This window comes from Otolemur garnettii, unplaced genomic scaffold (assembly GCF_000181295.1).
Source record: "Otolemur garnettii isolate 467f Iridium unplaced genomic scaffold, OtoGar3 scaffold00079, whole genome shotgun sequence".
NCBI classification, from domain to species: Eukaryota; Metazoa; Chordata; class Mammalia; order Primates; family Galagidae; genus Otolemur; species Otolemur garnettii.
In genome coordinates, this window is record NW_003852474.1 from 5,876,055 (window position 1) to 5,892,807 (window position 16,753).

At 41.4% G+C, this 16,753-nt stretch overlaps 1 protein-coding gene across 34 annotated transcripts in view; it reads right to left on the minus strand.

The window, feature by feature from the left end:
- Positions 1 to 16,753, minus strand: part of MAP4K4 (mitogen-activated protein kinase kinase kinase kinase 4) — a 184,485-nt gene that overhangs the window by 104,995 nt on the left and 62,737 nt on the right. The gene's annotated exons all lie outside the window — the stretch shown is intronic.

The following is a 16,753-nucleotide window of genomic DNA, read 5'->3' on the forward strand; positions in this document are numbered from 1 at the left end:
AAAAAAAAAAAAATGAGTAACAGTAATTTCTCCCTAGTGCACTCCCAATATCCATTACTTGATTTCATGAGTGTTATAATGAGTATCTTCTTTGAAGCATTCTTGCAGTTCCCATGCAGGGAGGTTGGAGAATGATTATCTGGGAAAACAAAAGTGTATACAGAGACCGGGGGAAAGAGGGAAATAGCCTTCTTACAGCCCTGACTCCCAACCAAGAATCTAAAAATCTGTAACCCACTTATATCATTTGACATTTCAGACACACTTGGTATCACTCTCCTTTCATCCAGATGAGGAATACTGGCTGGGCTTAATTATAGTCAGTCTTGCACCTCTCTATCCTTTGCAATGCTCTGCTGGCCATTTCTTAGACCAGGAACAAAAAGCACCCAGATATCCTGAGCATGGTCTACAAAGACCCACAAAACATTTTGTGGGAAAGGTCCTTCTGCCACAATATGAAACAGAAAGAGCATTTCAAGAGCCTGTTTCTCTTGCAGCCTCATGATTTAAAGAGTTGTGAACTTTAAAACTTCAAACCTGAGGAAGAGTTAGTTGGAACTCAACTTACAATGTGGACAAAGCCACTCCATGAAAATGACACTGTACTGTTACTGTTACGTTCAGTAACTGACCTAGGCAAGTCACACCTTGGTGTGACTCAGGCTCCTGTCTATAAAAATGAGGTAACTGTGGTTGGTGGACAAAAACTGAAGTGCCAAGAAGCACATGGTCAGTTGCCAAGCACAACCTTAGACCCTTAATTCCCTAAATCATGATAGCATCAAGCACTTCACCTCCTTAACTGTCAACACAATCCTGAAATCAAACTGTGATTTTCTGCAATCTAAGAACAAAGAGTAGAACTTAAGAGGATACAGTATTAAATAATCCTCTGGTACCATTCATGGAAGGGTACCCCCTAAGCACCTCATCAGCAGGCCTGTTATTCTCCCTGCAGAGGGTTTATTTTCAAATTACTAAAGCCTATTTCTTGCTGAAAGAAGCCAAGTGATGGGAGAAAACAGCACGGGAGTTTGTCTTGGCTGTCCCTCGTTTCACGGGTAAGTGTGTGTGCTGGGGATGTCTTAGGTAGAATGTGTTAGGAAGGCCTTCTGAGTATCTGATATGGTAACAACTAAAATCCCTACACATCGGGAAAATCCACGAGTCTGTGAAAATGCTTCTCCAGATGTTCATATGGTGGTATCATTTTTTTTTCTAAACAAGTCTCAACATAAATAAAACCATAAGAAACAGGCAGAAAATGATCTATGCTTCCCTGTAGGCCTGAACTCAAGACCGAAAGTGTGTGTTCTCAAGACTTAGCAGTTTGACACTGGCATAAAAGCTGAGATTTATAAATGCACTCAGCACTTGCTTTATATAGAACATCAAAACCTAACAACAAATCAATTACTTTTGTGATAGAGGCCAGACCAAGAAAAGGTATTAATTAGTCTTCATATATATATACTAAGTCTCCAAATTAAATGGTCCATTCTAAATTTAAATGTAAATCAGGCATGCATTCTCATCCCCTCTCTACGTCCCAGCACTGTATTTCCTTGGAAGAGTTGCTTAACTTCTATGAGCTTCCTAAGACGGCTACAAAGCACAGTGTTTCCAAGTGCCTTGCAGGTGTTTCTAGGTAAGGAGGGCTGTAGATAAAATACAGAGGATATCAAGCCCTGGCCATTATGCCCGGCTGAGCTCCTTCCTCATTCCAGCCCACCACAGCCCCGTGTTGATTTTCTGCCCCTTTCTCCCTAAATTCAGACTGCAACTACCTCAAACCCAGTCAATTCAGGCCCATTTCTAATTTTTGAAAAGCATAGCCAGTATGAGGGGAGGCAGTATGATGCTAAAATAATGCACTTCTTTAAGGAAAAGAAGCCAAATCTCTACATTTTAAACTCATGGAAGTATAATCCATTGCTGAGACGGGCCACCTTTATGTAAAGAAATAAAAGGGCCAGTAAAAACAGCCTCAAGAGGAAAACTGAAGCTGGGACTCAATGTCAACACTGAATGTTAATATGCATGTAATCATGTGCTGAGGAGGCTATACCGAGAGTTTTTTAAAAAGATAAAAGTTTGTCTTAGTATTTGTGTTACTCCAACACTACCCAAGAAAGAGACATACCAACTCTCCTCTCAGGGTGGACCACAAGCTTAAGTGTGCACAGGGATGCCTTCATCAGGCATCCTTTTAGCTACAGCGCACAGCATACGGCCCTCCTTCATACTGACTACGGAGTATTCAAAGAGAAACAAAGATACACATAATCATAAACAGACTGTTTTCAGCTAGGAAAGTAAGGATACAGAAAAAGGCATGCATCGCTGACGTATGTAAGAGGCTATACTTCTATTATATCATTCAATTTTAACCTCGGTAATGTCTCACAAAGGCTGCTTTATGCAACCTGCTCTGTACCCACTCAATGCTGAATCACTAAAACATCTACCTTGTGCATGTTGAGATTTTGAACCTAATAACAAAGTCTTTCTTTCCCTTGTATCATCTATTCTTAAAGCACATCAGTAAATAATTTGGTCAGCATGAAATATAACATGAACTGTATTCTCTTCTAGTTTCTTGCACATGGCATCCCATCCACGGTTATTAAACACCAGATGGCAGAGTGGAAAGGTTCACAGCTTACTTTATATGGCATCATGTAAACATTAATACAGTCATAAGACAATCAATGATGAAAAGTTCCCAACTACTATTCACTTTATTTTCTCAATAGATCCTGAAAGACCCTGCTAGGGCAACCAAAGCAAGTCACCATCCTTTTCTACAGATGTGGGACTCTGAATTTTATTATTATTATTATCTGTCCATGGTACAATGGCAACAGGATGCCCTTTCCATGATTACATAAAATGCAAGTGAGGGACACTGACTGCTTCTACCAACTTGTCAAAAGTCCTGCTATCAAAATGTTTTGTTTTCAAAGAAATTAGCTTTAATTATTTCCCCCTGTGCTTTCAAAGGGTTAGCAGACACAGTAAGATTTAGAATTAAAATCTTTACTCAAATTGGTATCATTTCCTACATAGTATGACTGTCTCACACTAACCAGAATCATCCCCTTTGGTAGAACAACTTTTGAAGCTTTGGGTTCCTTTACAGCCTTTATATTTTAGAAGAAAATGCGTGTTTCTTTTCTCAAAAAGAAAAAAAAACTGTTCTTTGCAGCTTTGGGTTCTTTTACAGTCTTTACATTTTGGGGGAAAAAATGCATGCTTTTTTTTTTTCAAAAAGAAAAAACTATTCTTGGCAGAAGTCCAAGATAAGGAAAATAGCCTAATTTTCAACTCTCCTTCATGTTTCTAACCAACTCAAAATTGCCACTCTGTACTTACAAATATGTAATATGTTTATAGCACATTCCAAGAAAAATCATGCCACATGGTTTTAAAATACAGGGCACTGTGGCATCCAGTCTGTCTGTCTCTGACCCAGAGAGGAGCCTAAATATAGAAGGGATAGCATTCAAGGCAAGCTTTTAAATCCCCAGACAAAAACACAAGCAATGTTCCTATCTTCCTAAGTTTTCAACTATCACCAAGTATAAGATAACCAACTCACGTTGTATAATCTTTACCTAGACCCCAATAACTCTATTAAAGCACATTTGATAATTGAATATTCTCTTTGGGAGGCAAATTCTGGTGGTCTCATTCACATTAAAAGGAAACTTGGAAGAGGTATAAATGAATTCAAGAAATCAAAGATAGCACCCTTGACGTACAGGCCTAAAGGGACGGTCCAAACCATCCACTCTACTAAGAAGTTGTACTACTCATCCCCAAGCTCCCCTCACACCTTAATAAGGACGTACACTGCAACCCAACAGCACTTTTTCTTCTATTCATAGTGCTTTTTCTCCTTAAACCTCCCTTTTCTTCACAGAATCATAAATTCTTGTTACTCATCTGACCCGAAAGAGAATGGATAGAAGAGAGAAAAATGTTATCAAATTTATGACACCATCTAAAGTAAGGAAATATACAATTTAGGAATAACAAATGTCCTCTTCCCTCAACACCCTGGAGGGTGCACACTTCACCTCTTCTCCAGCATGCCCCGTAACACCTGTACAGCACTGCGGTCTTGGAGATGGGGCTGTCGGAACAGGACTCAGCCACCATGCTGGTCCCACTCTCTGTACATTTAGTGAGTGAACATTTTCTCTTCCTTTCTTTTTTGAGACAGAGCCTCACTATGTCACCCTTGGTAAAGTTCTGTGGCATCACAGCTCACAGCAATCTCAAACTCTTGGACTTAAGCAATTCTCTTGCCTCAGCCCTCCAAGTAGCTGGGACTACAGGCACCTGCCCACAACGCCTGGCTATTTTTTTGTTGCAGTTGTCATTGTTGTTTAGCTGGCCTGGGCTGGATTCAAACCCACCGCCCTCAGTGCATGTGGCTGGCGCCATAACCACCGTGCTAGGAGGGCTAAGCCGTGAATGAGCATTTTCTAAGCATTATCATTTACTCTCCACACACCCCAACGTAAGTATTCCTATCCTCATTTTATAAATGGAGAAACTAAAGCTTAGAGACAGGTTAACCAGCTCATGACTCACACCCAGACTTCTTCCCTCTACCAGCTTGGAATTTAAAACAGAAATGATCACAAATGTCCTATTTAACCAACTTAGACAAGGACTTGCCAAGTATACTACTCTACAAATACAAATACTTTAACTGATTTTTGTCATACATGGCAATACAGTAACCAATAATAAAAACGTATTTTCAACTCCTAGCCTTTTCCCTCCTATGATAAAGGAAAAAAGATCCTGCGATAATCCCTTAGGGAGCATCAAGGCGTGTGTCAGCACATTCACAAGCTGTTCTGCCACACAGCTTTCTGAAACTGATGATGGGCTTTTGTTTGTTCTTGCCTCATAAATTTTTTCCAATAAATATCGAAAATCAAAACATTTTCTTTCTGCTGAGTTTAATCTGAAACAAAAACTTCAAAGATTAATTGCCTAAAATTGGCTTTACATTTGCTTAACAGCAAAGCCTATTAATGCAAATCTCAGGAGATGAAAATTTACTACGCTTAATCGGTGTCCAGGACATGACCTTACACTGCTGAAGACACAGCATCTTGCCTTCAGGGAGCTTGTAATGTAGAGAAGTGTCTTGATTATACACACATACACACACCAAAGAAAACCATTACAGACCATTGCAGTAAAAGAACTTAGGAAACAGGGCAGTGTGAAACCAATTACTCTGCTTTGACAGGATGTGCTAAAGGAGTTGTTAAGGGAGATACTACTCTGGGCTAATCGTGTGGACCCACTGGGAAGGCTGCAGCTGAGCCTTCAAAGATTGCCTAAAAAGCCAGGAGGATCATCAAAGGACAGGACGTGGATCCCTCAAGATGTGAGATGCAAATAATCCTTTCCAAGTCTCAGAAAGAAATAGGCATGCAGGTAGCAACAGACCATGAGGAAAAGAGAGAACACAACGATTTACTGAGGACTAGAAACTGTGACAGAAAACTGTATCACTTCTCTGCAGATATACAAGAACGACAGACTGTAAAGATGCCAGTCTCCATCGCCAAGCTGGAAGAGGGGATTCCACGGTGGTGTGATGTGTGCCTGCTGCAGAGGGGAAGGCCTGGCCACTTCTCATTCCCATCCAGCTAGGAAGCTTTATTATTTCTTGATACTTGTTCCTTTACTTTTTTGTGGTGTTTTGTTTTGGGGAGGGAGGGGTGTTAATATTTTGGATTTAAGAGATTTGTTGGGGCAGAGGTTGTTACATTTTTCTATTAAGCAGATCATGTTCAGTAACAAAAATCAGCAGATTTCCAGGCTCTATCCCAGACACACCATGAGAACTTTGAGTGGGGGTCTAGTATTCTATGACTTTTTAAACAAGTGCCAGTGATTTTCTATCCACTGTGAAGCCTGGACATTCCTCCTTCAAGACTGTATGCAAAGGCCCAAACTCAAGTTCTCTTCTCCCCTTCATCTATATAGTACTTACAAAAATTACAAAGGCAACTTACTGTCTTAGCTCGGTGTATGAAGGTTGGATTTGCAACAAGTAAATTCTAACAAATGCCAATTACGTTTTCCAGAAAAACGCCTAACAAATTCTGAAATGCTCAGGAGCTCAAAAGACAGGCAAGCCTAACTCAACAAAATAGGTGGGTTTTACAGATAAGGAGGTAATCCTAGAGGGCTAGAAGGACACACACCTGGAAGCTAAGCCAAACCTGTTTGGGCAATTCCCCAGAATGCTTCGTCCACACAGTTCTTAGTTCAACTTGAGAGTTCCAATCTACTTTCCTTTCCAAGTTTCCTTATTTTTACCAGCCAACGTGGAACCCACATGACTGTGAGATGAATGGCATGAGTTCAGCACTGAGCAATGCACTGACCACTCTAACGCTCTATATTCATCCACCCCAAAGGCAAAGACCGGCTTAACTAGTTCTGTGCTATAAACCCCAAAACCACAGGCCGCACTTGTGAGTGCTCTTTTCCAGGAAGTGTCTGTGAAAAATCCACAGTCACCAATGGGGGAGGGCATACTGCCCAGACAGATCTCCGAGAGCCATCTAAGATAAGGAACCATGTAATTAACTTGGAAGAGAGACAGCTCAGAACACTTCAGGAAACATCTCAGTCTTCTAGTAAACAGCTCCGCACAGTACACAGAACAGGAATAAAGCAACATGAGCCCACTGATCACGCACTGTTCTCATCCCAGGCCTCCAAACCCCAAACCAAGACTGAGGCGAGAAGACTCATATTTCTGTAGCTACTATTTCTTATTATTATGTAGTCAGCAACTGCTTACCTACTTTCCCCTCCCTTCCTTCCCTGATCAGGGCTGTGAATGAGCAAGTAGAAGAAAGAAGCAGGAATACATCAGTGTTATTTATGATGTCAGCCGGGACTTTGAATTTACTAAGACAGTACTTCTATTCCCTAAAGAGCTTAAAATTAGCCTTCCTTAGGTGGAAGCTAGCTAATCTGGAACAACACTCTCTTTAAAGAAATTAAACCAACTGCAGGGAATGTGTATACTTCTACTAAGAATCAAACTGTCAAAACCGGCATTATGTAAGACTACCTTATGCCACCACCCACTACCCAAAAAGTGAGTCGTTTTGCATAGTGGAGTTGGCAGATAGCATAAAATAAATTATGCACCTCATCTTTCTTCCTTAAGGGGCCAATGTGAATAGAAATCTTTCTAAGCCTTGAATTCTTGAGCACATTAAAGATACTTTTTCTTAATGGCTCAGGGAAATCATTATGAACACCAATTACTACTCCAGTCCTTGCAATTAAGTGACAGCCTCGAGAACATTGCAACAGTAGTAATATTCTAACTGCTACCAAGAAAGGGCCCAGTCATCTGCACTCTTGTTCAGTCACTTACAGCTGTGTTCTAGAACAGACTGGTGGAGAGAAGGACTGGCCAGGCCGCAAACTCTATTCCAGTCAGAATAGCTATCACTGTAGCAGAAAGTCACTTTCATAATAGAAAAGTGGAGACAATTTGAATAAACACACAATGAAGGATGCAAGAGATGTGAGAGTTTATGAGCAGTGGTTCTCAACCTTCCTAATGCCGCAACCCTTTAATACAGTTCCTCATGTTGTGGTGACCCCCAACCATAAAATTATTTTTGCCAATACCAGAGGGCCTGCACCAGATACTAGCCCCTTAATCTTGCATTTCTCGGTCTCCAGAATCATGAGTCAATAAATCTCTGTTCATTATAAACTACAAAGTCTGTGTATTCTGCTACAGTCGCATAAAATGAACTAAGACCAAGTGGGAGGGAAGATGTGGTGGGCAGGGGGCCAGGTGCTAAGAAAGAACAGCTGCATTTTAAAGACACCCAGTAAAGCTGGATTAGAAAGGACAGTGCCCTTTCCAAGAGAGGCGACAGCTCTTTGATCTGGACTACAACATATCAGGTGCCAGGAACTATGCTTCAAGAGGGAGAGTGACAAATTAAAAAGGACCAGTAGTAAAGGGCCCAGAAAAGACAAGGAAGAACACAAAATTAGCACATCCATTCTTTCATCAACACTGAAAGAAAAGGACTCTGGCAAGTCTTCACATCAAAGCACCTAAAACAATGGAGATTCAGATTCAGCAACCAGCTATCACTGGTTGCAATAGCTGCAAAAGTGCAATAGCTGCACTTTCTTCTATTCATCTTAAAAACTCAACTGACTCCTAGCACTCTAGAAGGCTGAGGTGGGTGGAATGCCTGAGCCAGAGCATAGCATGTGGTGGTGGGCACTTGTAGTCCCAGCTACTTGGGAGGCTGGGGCAAGAGAATCACTTGAGTCCAAGAGTTGGAGGTTGCTGTGAGGTGTGATGCCACAGTCCTCTACCGAGGGCAACAAAATGAGACTGTCTCAAAAAAAAAAAAAAAAAAAAAAAACACTACTGCAAATTCAGTAATTTTAGTTTAAAAGTGAATGAAAAACTCCCAATTTTGTACTGTAGGCAAACTTACACATAAAGCCTCTAAAAGATAACAGATTTGATATTTAGTAGTAAGTTATCTGTCAACCTGGTGATACTAAATCTGAAATTCAATCATATAACTGTCAAGATCTATCAGGAATGGATTCTATGCTCTTTAAGCATAAAAGATAACTAATCAACGGGAAGAAACATCACCTAGGTTACACCACAGAAATAAAAGACACACACTAAACTACACCAACCACCAGGAAGCCAGCGCAGACACAGCACTGGACCCCAAGAGTCCAATGCTTCCATATGGTACTAGGATGTAGACTAATAAAAGGCTTACTATAATGGTAACCATTTATCCAGAAGAAAAGACAAAACATGGAATTCTGTGGGGCTCCCTCCCTCAGTCCCAAGAAGTCTGTCTATGTTTCTCCCTGAGATTTTGTGGTATGCTCGAGTTTTTAGAATTATATCCACAGTGTAATTTCAATATTGAAATATCACTTCATACATTACTAAAGCACCCAAAGTAAACTCTTCTCATTGAGTTAAGAGAAAAAGTCGAAAGCTTCAGACACAAATCAAAAGGCAAGAGATTAAGTGATGAGAGGGATCCTGATTCCATTCTGGGCGCTGACCCACCCATGGTCCGTTCCTACTCACCACCAACGCAACCTTCAATTAGGATTTCCAAACTGGTCCTTACTTCTTTCTCAGCACATCAAGAAGCCAACTCTAAAATAAACACTGCCCTTGACCCTGAACATATTTACACTATTCATAGGAGCAGCTTTGTGTCCCTCCCTGGACTAATTCCATGTGCAAATATAATCTGGTTTCTGAACCTAAACTACTTCTGTTGTTGCTTTGTAGGTGATAACATAACTTAAAGGACATAATTCTTCCCTGCATGTAGTCTCTGAGGCAGTATTTGTTTTCCTTCTGGTATGTAAGATCTATAAACAACTCTTAATTTGCCTGTGCTGGATATTCATAAGGTATTTCATTAATTACTCAAAACTGCAATATTCCTCCTAGAAGAAAAAAAGGCAGAAGAGAAAACCCACTTTTAGAGTTTTCCTTTGGGGTTCCATTTGACAGTGGAATTATCAGAAATACTCATGCCATCAATTCAAGTTTTCAAAGTCAGAGCACCTTCATGCAAACTCATACTGTGTCTACAATTTAATTTGGTCAAAATGAAAAGAAGATAATTGATGTCTTGGGAATATTTCTATAGAAAATAGGGAGACAAAGAGAACTCTTGCCTCATATTTGAAACAGAAAATTACCTCCAGAAAGCATCTTTTGTTAAAAATCATGATCTACTGCAAGGAACCATATTATAAAAACAGATGATAAAACTAAAAGAACAGGCAAATTATTAATAAAAACAACAGACAAAATGAAATTTTTGCTTCTATTTTTCAGTCCCCTCCTCTCCTCCTCCTTCCTATTGATAAATAAACCTCTCTCACCACACAAAGAAAGGGGTGATGATAAAGAACTACTGTCCCTTCCTTCTTTTAAGAAGTATGTACGTATTTATTGGATCTGGCACATAAAAGTGTACAAATGCTTTAATACATAATACCAGAAGTCCTTGCAACAAGAAGAAAGCAATCCCTATTTTACAGAAAGGAAGCAAAGGCGCCATGAGATTAGAAAACGAGCCCAAGGTCACACAGCCAGTGAGAAGGACAAGGTAGAATCCTGACTCAGGTATGTCTGGCGTTAAAGCTCTGGGGTAAATGACCACTGATTTGGAGAAGCACTTTTCCTCACAGGCCATACTGATTTGAAGCCAAAGCTCTGTATCCCAGAACTGCTCCCGTCCCACTCAGGAACTGACAACATCCTGCAAGCAGAAGTCAGGATGTAAAACCCGGGGAGTAAAAAGGATCTGTGGGCAGTCAGGGGGTGGTATGTTCCTTTGTACAACTTTTTCTGCCCTCCCCTGGGTGCTGCACAGGCAGAGGGAAGCTTCCAGTGGGCTATTTACTGAAGACCTTGTCCCCTTGAATTCTCTCACCCTGCTTCCACTTTGCAGTCAACCTGACTTGTTCCACAGCCTTGAGTACCCAAGAGCACCCAAAGCACTTTGGGAAGCCTGCAAAGGAATCATCAGCCCCAAAGCACTGCTCCTCCATGAAACACCCCTATGAGGACTGTCAGAGTCTAGGCAAAGCCCGGCTACAAATATAAAGGGAATGACTACAAAAATGATAAAGAGAAGAAAGAACTAAGGTTTCACAGCATGAGATCAAAATGATGCCCCAATATTGTGCTGGCTGCACGAATCAGGACAAGTGAATGTGAGGACTCAAAATCTATGGAATCATCTAATTAGCTTTTCCTAATAAACCTGGGATGGCAGCAGAAACACCCAGTGCTGCTCCCTTCTTACCTGGGATTCAGAGCTCTGCCTGTGGTTCCCCCTAAACCCACCTTCTCCCCTCTTCAACCCCTTGATGAGACATAGTCTGACCTGCTGCTCTAGGGAAGTCCCTCTCTTTAATCTACAGCCAACCCAACATAATATTTAGAAAATATTTACATAATATTGACAAAATATTTACAAAATATGCTCTACATATTGGTCAAAGGTTGGTCACCTCTTTGTAAAATTCTGTCATGAATATTTTGTAAATAAAGGTAAATTTAGCTACAATTTCCCATCTTTCCTATGTATGGCAACTTTAGGGGTGACTTCTGGGACACTTTGTAGATTTATGACTTTGAACAAGTCTTTCTACCTTCCTGGAAGTATGGCCATCTCACTGTAAAATGTGGTTCTGAGGTCTACTCCCCAAGCCAACATTTTGATTTATAAGGCATTGGTCTAGACACTAGGGATACAACAGTAAACAAAGCAGACAAAAATCTGTTCTCATTCTAGAAGAGGGACACAAGCAAAATCAAGTGAATACATGTTCTGCTCTTAGTAATACATTCTGATGGTTAAAAGAAAGACAGAGGAGGGCGGGGGGACACGGACCTGCAGGGAGAATACTGGCAGAGGGCAGAGGGAGGGAAGGAGAGGGAAGGGGAGGGAAGGGGAGGGAAGGGGAGGGAAGGGGAGGGAAAGGGAGGGGATGTCAGGGATGGAAAGGTTGCCATTTACCCTGGGTGGTCACGGACACCTCTCTGATACCCTGTCATTTGACCAGGGAGCAGATGGAGGTGATGAATGACTTGCCCTGCCACTCACCCTCTGGAACCTTGTAAGCCAGAGTTAATCTACACAGAAAAACTCACAAGGGCACTGAAGGGTGGGCTGCACACACTAGCTCCACCACCTCTGTTGCCCACAGGCAACACAGTGATCCTGTTCAAGCTTTAACAACAGTGATGTGTTCCACTCTCCATTGTCAACAGCAGACACAGTGCCCAAGGGACACTCCACTGCCATGTGTTGACATGAAAATAGGTGCTGGGCAGCACATACCAAAAATGGGGACCCTCTCCCAGCCATTCCTAACACTGGCTACTTCCTCATGCAAAGCCCAAGCTTGAGTTACTGAGAAAGACAAAACCAGAGACTCTGAAATAAAAAAAGCTACAGGTTCTCTCATTCATCACCTGACTACACATCTTCTCTTTAGTAATCACTTTTCAAGCAAAACTGGAAACTCAAGGTTAAAGTCTGAGGCCTAACTGGCAGAGACTGGCTATGATTTTCTAATTAAACACAGAAAGCATGGTCTCTTTCCTGTAAGCACAATAATCAGAAGAAAAAAAATATGTTTTTAATTTAAAAACAAAACCCTAAATTTATGGTGTACAACACTGTATATTATTATTTGGTATGTAGCTGCTTGGGCTATGAGATTTGCAAAATTCAATTGTTTGATAATATTGATAAAAGCCAATTAACAGAGCCACAATAAAAATAGTTCTGTGTGCCGTCTTGTTATGGCTGCACTTCCCTCATTTCAAATTACCATGACATCTTATTAAGGCACTTCCTATGAGTTCTGCAGCCAGAAACCACTCTCTAGACGCTAATAGCAGGGTTCTTTTCCCTGGTAATTCATTGACTAAATTGGACATACCATTTCCCACAGTGTTTTATCTGGTGGGAAAGTAATTTGGTTTCCATCTTTTTAAAAAATTGAACATTCCAAAATTAGGAATTTGTATCTTTTAAAAACTCAAATTTCTTATGTCCCTTAAAAAAGAGGTGCGTTACATCTGAGCCTCTAGACATGGCCAGAGGCGCTCTCCCCCACCCCATGAGCCTCCCCACTTAGCATAGGCATACATGCATATCGCAGGGCAGAGGCCCAATATTCCTGAATGGAGAACAGCAGTGGTTTTTCAATACAGGCTGACAAGCCATCCCTGGGAGACATTTTTGTTCTTGTTGCTTGGTGTTTTTTGTTTTATTTTTAATTAAATGTGCTGTGCCTCGCACAGATCTACTAGATCAAAGTTCCCAGAAGTGGAGCCTGAGAATCTGTAACCAATTTCTAAATAGTTCAAAATAATCTATATGCCCTGATTGAGAAATAATGTCTGAAAGACTCCAATATTGACCATGTAAACCCACATTCTCAATAAAAAAATTAAAAGCCTTCCAAAACACCACCGCTCTAGACCCCATGTTACAGTACGTTAAGCATCATACTGCAGATAATTGATTGCATGGTTATCTCCTACACATGTGAAAACAAACAGGTGTGGCCTTGACAGTGTAGGAGAAGCCCAAGTAGCAGGTGCCACATAACACTGCAACAAAAACACTGCCTTGTTTGCCCCTTCACTGGCTGACCAGATTAACTTATCATCCAAACAGGACACTAATAAATATGGCAGGACAGCAGGTGTTGAACCAGGACTGCCTAAGGCAAATGGGAGAGCTATGGTCCCCCTCCCTTTACTGGGCTTCAACAATTTTTGTTTTAGGGGAAGAAAAACTAAAACAGATGGTAAATCACTAATTATTGAATTCTAAGTCCTCACTCCCAGCCCTAGCCCAGGGCCCACACACAGCAGGACCTCAATAAATGGTTTTTCAATGACTAATCAAAAGGCCAATAGGTGCTGGTGTGATGAATCCACTCAGTAATTGTAAGCAAAGAACTTTACAAGTAATTTCAAATAGAAAATATGACCTCTAAACCCCTCAGGAGGCCTCTTCTTCTCCAAGGCTTCCTGACAAGTTCACCAACCACAGCAGTCCCCCGCTTCCACAGGCCATCCAGGAATAAACTCAGTGAGATGCAAACTCTTCACAGGAAGCACAGTCAAATGGAGGAGGACAAACATGACCCAAGAGTTGAACCTCTGGCCTCTGTGGTAGTTATGTCTTATCTCCATGGTGTTCCCTCATAGACACAAACTATTTACCTCCAGGAACTCATCCTTTTAAATGGCCAACAATGGCCCTGCAAAGCCACTCAGCAACATCATACAAAAAACTCAGAGTTGTTAGACTAATGGGGGAAGTCCTGAAATACTGCTACAGACCAGGAATACCTCATCATCACTTAGCCCTTAAAAATAAAAAAAGAAAAGAAAGAGAAAGACAGGAAACCCTGTCTTTCATTAGCATAAGCAATATTGGAGTATGATAAAATAAGCCAGGAGAACTAGATGGAGAAGTCTGAGCCTGCCTGAAAGTGAATCCCAGGCCCTGGGAGTCCTTCCTGGGTCTTCCCAGAGTGCCCTACCTGGGAGGAGCACAAGTTTCTTCAGCTGTAAGACAGTCCTTCAAAATCAGAACAAAATTAATCACATGAGGGAGGCTTTAGGGGTGATGAGGCTGTCCTATATTCTAACTGCGGTTACACAAATCTGTACGTTTGCCTAAACCTTATAGACTTGTATATCAAAAGAAAGCTACAGTCCATTGTATGCTATGATAACTTTTTTCCTTTTCTTTTCTTTTTTTTTTGAGAGAGAGAAGGTCTCACAAAGGTCTCACTCTGATGCCCCTACTGTAATGTAGTGGCATGATTATAGCTTGCTACAATCTCAAACTCCTAGGCTCAAGTGATCTTCCTGCCTTAGCTTCCCAAGTAGCAGAGACTACAAGTGCACACCACCACATCTGGCTGCATTTTTCTACTTTTTGTAGAGACAGAGTTGCTCCTGTTCATGCTGGTCTCAAACTCCTGATCTCAAGCAAGCCTCCTACCTCTGCCTCCCAAGAGTGCTAGAATTACAGGTGTGAGCCACCATACTCAGCCTAATTTTTCTATTTTTTGTAAATATGAGGTCTTGCTATGTTGCTGAGGCTGGTCTAAAACTTTTGGCCTCAAGTGATCCTCCTGCCTCAGTCTCCCAAAGTGCTAGAGATTTCCGGTATAAGCCACCATGCCCAGCTGATAATTTTTTAATAAAGTAATGAAAATTGAAGAGAGGCAGCAATAATTCCAAACCCAAGATGCTTCTGAGCCTTTGGCCTCTTTTCCTGTTTGCTCAATGAGGGGCCCCCCAGACAGACACATCCGCTTAGGGATTTTGCTTTGTCGGCATTGTCTTTGGTTCATCCCCCTTGCTGTCCCTCCCCTTTCCTATTTTTGTCACACTGTCATGCAAGAAAATTGAAGCAAAGTCTCCAGTTGATTCTCTGAGCTGGGAAACAATCAAAGTCAGGACAGATCTAATTCCTGCCCCAAGTGCAACAATCAAGGAGGAAATGCCAAAGATCCAGAGGAGCACTGACAAGAACAAGACAGGGGAGTCAGGAGCATTTACAAAGCACTACCCAACACCAACGTGAAGGTGACTCCACTGTGTGAAAGCCCAATGCAAAGAGACCAGCCTTGCCAACCCAGACAAACCAAGGCAGGGTAATTCACATAAAAGTGGTGAGCAGCACAGGCTCACACCTAGAGAAGCCGGCAACGTAAGTGCCTTCCTGACTCCACATCTGACACATGCAACTATCTCAGAGTGGAGAGGAGGTCCTCATCTGTATGAAGTCTCGGACAGTGCCTGGCACACAGCAAGATAAAGAAGTATTAGTTATTCTGACTACATAAGCCATTCTTTACATTATATGAAACTGATGGCACTTTGTAAGGTGAATGCCAAAAAGGACTTTATTAAGTTTTGTTTTATACACTGTTTTCCTCTGCAGCACTGAAAGTGAAGCTCACTATAATTTGAGACTAAGTGGAAAACAGAGAAAACTCAGCACCAACTTTTCTTTCTCATGCCTGCTTAGGCGGAGACACAAAATAATCTCATGCAAGTCTTTAGAAAGAGTCATAAAAATTCACCATTTAAAAGCAATCCGTGTGGAGACAAAGATTTCTCTAGTTCTGCCTCTTTTCAATCTGCAGGTGTGTCCCTAAGCCGATGCTTACATCAAAGAATTTTTTGCAGCATTTACTGAGTTTAGAGAAATTTTATTGGATATCCTTTTTCATGTGTGTGAACTGCAACTTCAGATGTAGGGTTTATTTAAACCTTCCTACAAGCTCTGGAGAGACAATTGGTCCTTCCTGAGAATAAAGAACAAGAAATCTATTCCTGAATGATTTTCAGGTGGTTAAGATGCTCAGTACAAATCTACCGGCCACCAGTCCTCTCCATCCGGGGCCATGACCAAGTAGAGACCAAGGACAATGGTATTTATTTGGGCAATGTCCTGCAATACACACTGAGACAACAGATTTGAATCCTAGCAGACCAATCACACACACACAGGAACCTACCTAGCAACCTGGACATGCCATGAGAGAGACTTGAGAAGACTATAGAAAAACCCTGCCCACTTGCTAAAGACTAGAGTCAGGACCACCAGCAACCAGATTTCCAAACCATCCATTACAAGTCATCAAACTATTCTATTTTACTCTTAGTATTCCAATAAAATTACGTTGGGATTCTGCTTCTATTTAAACAACTACAGTGAACAGGGTCAATTGAGAGTCTTTTCATTATAGTTTCCAATTATTCAAATGAGGTCTCCATCCTAGAACCCCACGCATCCCAGCTCATCATATAACTGAGAAAACAGCAATGCTATATACGTCTGGTTTCAGTAACTGCCAGAGACAATAACCACTAAACTGCCTGTCTGCCATTTTGCGCAGCCTCCATGCAGTTAAAAATGTAGAAGTAATGAAATTCAACCAGGAAGGTCAAGGACTAGGAATAATGATGGAGAAGACATGTTCCTGCCTCTTTCCAGCAGGTACCTGAAAAATCTCAGTGAAGACAGAGCAGCTGGCTCAGGGGAAGACATGAAAGGACAACGTGCTTACATAACCTGAGAATGGACAAAAAAGAGAAGGGGCC